The sequence below is a fragment of the Hippopotamus amphibius genome, chromosome 4, assembly GCF_030028045.1.
Source record: "Hippopotamus amphibius kiboko isolate mHipAmp2 chromosome 4, mHipAmp2.hap2, whole genome shotgun sequence".
Lineage (NCBI taxonomy): Eukaryota > Metazoa > Chordata > Mammalia > Artiodactyla > Hippopotamidae > Hippopotamus > Hippopotamus amphibius.
In genome coordinates this window covers 91,946,268-91,952,552 of record NC_080189.1, presented here as the reverse complement: position 1 = coordinate 91,952,552, position 6,285 = coordinate 91,946,268, and positions in this window count along the sequence as shown.

Sequence of the window (6,285 nt, the reverse complement as noted above, 5' to 3'; positions counted from 1 at the left end):
TTCTCTTTGGTGTCACTTTTTTCTGATTAAAAATAAAATCACGGAGAGAAGAAAGATGGTGCAAAGTAGAAGGATGTGGAATACATCCCTCTCCACAGATGCATCAGGAATACACCAAAAGATGCAATAATTCCCACAAAGAACCAGCTGAACACCAGTAAATGACCTTGGACACTAGAAAGGACTGCAAAGATCCCGACACAACTGGGACAAGCAACCTCTGAAGTCTGGACTACTCCATCTCAAGTAGGAGACTCTGGGGAGGGAGCACTGAATCCAGGATGGTAGACTACTGTGGAGTCCTCAGACACAGGAAAGATAAACTGCAGAGAACTCTCACAGAGCCCTGTATCAGAGTCTAAGACTCGGCTTCATCCAACTGTCTGCAACTGCCAGTGCTGGACACCTCACACCAAACTACAAACAAGACAGGAACACAAACCCACCCATCAGCACACAGACTACCTAAAGCCATATTAACTTCACAGATACCCTAAAACGCACCACCTGACATAGCCCTGCTTGTCAGAGAGAAAAGACACAGAGCCACACACCGAAAAGCAGACACAAGACCCCGCCATGAGGAAGCCTACTCAAGACATTGGACAAACCCCACCACAGGGGGCAGAGGGCAGAAACAAGAGGAATTACTACTAGGCAGCATAGGGAAAGGAGACAGCAAATCATATAAGGTAGAAAAAATGAGAAAACGAAGAAACACCATGCAGGCAAAGGAGCAGGAAAAAACCCATAAGACCAAATAAATGAAGAGGAAATAGAAAAATTGCCTGAAAAAGAATTCAGAGTAATGATAGTAAAGAGGATCCAAAATCTCAATAACAAAATAGAGAAAATACAAGAAACAGTTAATAAGGACTCAGAAGAACTAAAGAGCAAACAAACAGTAATGGACAACAAAATAACCGAAATTAAAAATACTCTAGATGGTATAAACAGCAGAATAACAGGCAGAAGAACGAATAAATGAGTTGGAAGATAGAATGTGGGAAATAACTGCCACTGAGCAGGAAAGAGAAAAAAAAAGAATGGAAGACAGTCTCAGAGACTTCAGGGACAACATTAAGCACACCAACATTCAAATCATAGGCATCCCAGAAGAAGAAGAAAAAAAGAGAGTCTGAGAAAATATTTGAAGAGGTTATAGTGGAAAACTTCCCCAACATGGGAAAGGAAATAATTAATCAAGTCCAAGAAGCACAGAGAGTCCCATACAGAATAAACCCAAGGAGAAATACACTGAGGCACGTATTAATGAAACTAATGACATTTAAACACAAAGAAAAAATATTAAAAGCAGCAAGAGAAAAGCAACAAATAACATATAGGGAAAACCCATAAGGATAACAGCTGATCTTTCTGCAGAAACTCTGCAGGCCAGAAGGGAATGGCAGGATATACTGAAAGTCCTGAAAGAGAGAAACCTACAGCCAAGAATACTCTACCCAGCAAGAATCTCATTCAGATTGGACGGAGAAATCAAAATCTTTGCAGACAAGCAAAGGTTAAGAGAATTCAGCACCACCAAACCAGCCTTACAACAACTGCTAAAGGAACTTTTCTAAGTAGGAAACACAAGAGAAGCAAAAGACCTACAAAAACAAACCCAAAACAATTAAGAAAATGGTAATCGGAACATACATGTCAATAATCACCTTAAAGGCAAATGGATTAAATGCTCCAACCAAAAGATACAGACTGGCTGAATGGATACAAAAACAAGACCCTTCTCTATGCTGCCTACAAGAAACCCACTTCAGACCAAGGGGCACATATAGACTGAAAGTAAAGGGATGGAAAAAGATATTCCATGCAAATGGAAGCCAAAAGAAAGCTGGAGTAGCAATACTCATATCAGACAAATTAGACTTTAAAGTAAAGACTATTACAAGAGACAAGGAAGGACACTACATAATGATCAAGGGACCCATCCAAGAAGAACATATAACAATTGTAAATATCCACACACCCAACATAGGAGCACCTCCATACATAAGGCAAATGCTAACAGCCATAAAAGGGAAAAGCGACAGTAATACAATAATAGTAGGAGACTTTAACACCCCACTTACATCAATGGACAGATCATCCAAATAGAAAATAAATAAGGACACACAAGCTTTAAATGACACATTAGACCATCTCAACTTAATTGATATTTATAGGACATTCCATCCAAAAACGACAGAATACACTTTCTTCTCAAGTGCACACGGCACATTTTCCAGGATAGATCACATCTTGGGTCACAAATCAAACCTCAGTAAATTCAAGAAAATTGAAATCATATCAAGCATCTTCTGTGACTACAAAGCCATGAGACTAGATATCAATTACGTGAAAAAAACTATAAAAAAATACAAACACATGGAGGCTAAACAAAACACTATTAAACAACCAAGAAATCACTAAGAAATGAAAGAGGAAATCAAAAAATATCTAGAAACAAATGACAATGAAAACACAGCAACCCAAAACCTATGGGACACAGCAAAAGCAGTTCTAAGAGGGAAGTTTATAGCCATACAGTCCTACCTCAAGAAACAAGAAAAATATCGAATAAACAACTTAACCTTACACCTAAAACAGAGAAAGAAGAACAAAGAAACCCCAAAGTGAGCAGAAGCAAAGAAATCATAAAGATCAGATCAGAAATAAATGAAAAAGAAAGGAAGGAAACAATAGCAAAGATCATTGAAACTAAAAGCTAGTTCTTTGAGAAGATAAACAAAATTGATAAACCATTAGCCAGAGTCATCAGGAAAAAAAGGGAGAAGATGCAAACCAACAGAATTAGAAATGAAAAAGGAGAAGTAACAACTGACAACATAGAAATACAAAACATCATGAGAGACTACTACAAGCAACTATATGCCAATAAACTGGATAACCTGGAAGAAAGGGATAAATTCTTAGAAAAATACAATCTTCCAAGACTGAACCAGGAAGAAATAGAAAATATGAACAGACCAATCACAATCACGGAAATTGAGACTGTGGTTAAAAATCTCCCAACAAACAAGAGCCCAGAGCCAGATGGCTTCATAGGTGAATTGCATCAAACACCTATCCTTCTCAAACTCTTCCAAAATATAGCAGAATGAGGAACACTCCCAAACTCATTCTATGAGGCCACCATCACCCTGATACCAAAACCAGGCAAGATGTCACAAAAAAAGAAAATTACAGGCCAATATCACTGATGAATATAGATGCAAAAATCCTCAACAAAATACTAGCTAACAGAATCCAACAGCACATTAAAAAGATCATACACCATGATCAAGTGGGGTTTATCCCTGGGATGCAAGAATTCTTCCATATATGCAAATCAATCAATGCGATACATCATATTAACAAATTGAAGGATAAAAACCATATGATAATCTCAATAGATGCAGAAAAAGCTTTTGACAAAATTCAACATCCATTTATGATAAAAACTCTCCAGAAAATGGACATAGAAGGAAATTACCTCAACATAATAAAAGCCATATATGATAAACCAAAAGCCAACATCATTCTAAATGGTGAAAAACTGAAAGCATTCCCTTTAAGAATAGGAACAAGACAAGGGTGTCCACTCTCACCATTATTATTCAACATAGTTTTGAAAGTTTTAGCCACAGCAATCAGAAAAGGACATGAAATAAAAGGAATCCAAATTGGAAAAGAAGTAAAATTGTCACTCTTTGCAGATGACATCATATTATACATAGAAAACCCAAAAGACTCTACCAGAAAACTGCGAGCAATAATCAATGAATTTAGTATAGTAACAGGATACAAACTTAAAGCACAGAAATCTCTTGCATTCCTATACACAAACAACGGAAGAGCAGAAAGAGAAATTAAGGAAACTTTCCCATTTACCATTGCAACAAAAAGAATAAAATACCTAGGAATAAACCTGCCTAAGGAGGCAAAAGATCTGTATGCAGAAAACTTTAAGGCATTGCTGAAAGAAATCAAAGACGACACAAACAGATGGAGGGACATACCATGTTCTTGGATTGGAAGAATCAACATAGTGAAAATGACTGTATTACCCAAAACAATTTACAGATTCAATGCAATCCCTATCAAATTACCAACGGCATTTTTCAGAGAACTAGAACAAGAAATCTTATGATTTGTATGGAAACACAAAAGACCCCAAATAGCCAAAGCAATCTTGAGAAGGAAAGATGGAGTGGGTGGAATTAGGCTTCCTGACTTCAAACTATACTACAAGACACCAGTGATCAAGACAGTATGATACTGGCAAAAAAATAGGAAGATCAATGGAACAGAATAGAGATCTCAGAGGTAAAGCCAAGCACATATGGGTACCTTATCTTTGACAAAGGAGGCAAGAATATACAATGGAAAAAAGCCTCTTTAAGAAGTGGTGCTGGTAAAATTGGACAGCTACATGTAAAAGAATGAAATGAGAACACTTCCTAACACCATACACAAAAATAAACTCAAAATGGTTTAAAGACCTAAATGTAAGGCCAGACACTATAAAACTCCTAGAGGAAAACATGGGCAGAACACTCTCTGACATACATCAAAGTAAGATCCTTTTTGACCCACCTCCTAGAATAATGGGAATAAAATCAAGAATAAACAAATGGGACCTCATGAAACTTAAAAGCTTTGGCACAGTGAAAGAAACCATAAACAAGACAAGAAGGCAACCCTCAGAATGGGAAAAAATAGTTGCCAATGAAACAATGGACAAAGGATTAATCTCCAAAATATATAAGCAGCTCATGCAGCTTAATACCAAAAAAAGCAAATAACCCAATCCACAAATGGGTGGAAGACCTAAATAGATATTTCTCCAAAGAAGATATACAGGTGGGCAACAAACTCATGAAAATATGCTCAACATCACTAATCATCAGAGAAATGCAAGTCAAAGCCACAATGAGTTATCACCTCACACCGGTCAGAATGGCCATCATCAAAAAATCTAGAAACAATAAATGCTGGAGAGGGTGTGGAGAAAAGGGAACTCTCCTGCACTGCTGGTGGGAATGTAAGTTGGTACAGCCACTATGGAAAACAATTTGGAGGGTCCTTAAAAAACTAAAAACAGAACTACCATATGACCCAGTAATCCCACTACTGGACATATACCCTGAAAAAACCATAATCCAAAAAGAAACATGTGCCATAATATTCATTGCAGCACTATTTACAATAGCCAGGACATGGAAGCAACCTAAATGCCCATCAACAGATGAATGGATAAAGAAGATGTGGCATATATATACAATGGAATATTACTCAGCCATAAAAAGAATGAAATGGAGCTATATGTGATGAGGTAGATGGACCTAGAGACTGTCATACAGAGTGAAGTAAGCCAGAAAGAGAAAAACACATACTCATATATACGGAATCTTAAAAAAAAAAAAAAAAAAGTACTGATGAATCCAGTGACAGGGCAAGAATAAGGATGCAGAGAATGGACTGGAGGACACGGGGTTGGGGGGGTCGGGGGGTGAAGGGGAACCTGGGACGAAGTGAGAGAGTAGCATAGACATATATACACTACCAACTGTAAAATAGATAGCTAGTGGGAAGTTGCTGTATAACACAGGGAGATCAACTCGATGATGGGTGATGCCTTAGAGGGCCAGGACAGGGAGAGTGGGAGGGAGTCGCGGGAGGGAGGGGATATGGGGATATATGTATAAATATAGCTGATTCACTTTGGTGTACCTCAAAAGCTGGTACAAGAGTGTAAAGCAATTATATTCCAATAAAGAGCTTAAAAAATAAAATCACAATCCTTTCGGAACCCAGATATGTATGGTGTAAGACAAATCTATTTTTAAATTGGCATCTCAGCACTGTGAGGCTCCACTGATGCTCTCCATCCTTTTTGAAACGGCTGTGACTATATTGGTCCCCTTGGTTCTCAGACCCCACGTTCCTCCAATCTCACCAGAGGCTCAGCCCCTTTTAAGACACTGGACTGGGCTCCTGACTCTGACCCAGGAGCTTCCCCAGGCTTAGATGAGGCAGCACGCTGGCTCTAAAGTAGCCCTGACTGCCTGTGGTGCTTATGCTGTGGTTTCCCTGGTTCGTGAATGATTGAGTCCATAATTTTTGTCTTCATAAATCCTTTTAAGAATTAGATTTTTTTAACTACAAAAATCACTTTGAAAGACATAAAGTCCCCAAACTTATTTTCTCCTACTTGGGCCTTGGGCAGCTTCTATGGATACATCATCATACCTAGTATAAGAATATTGATCATCTATTTGTGCC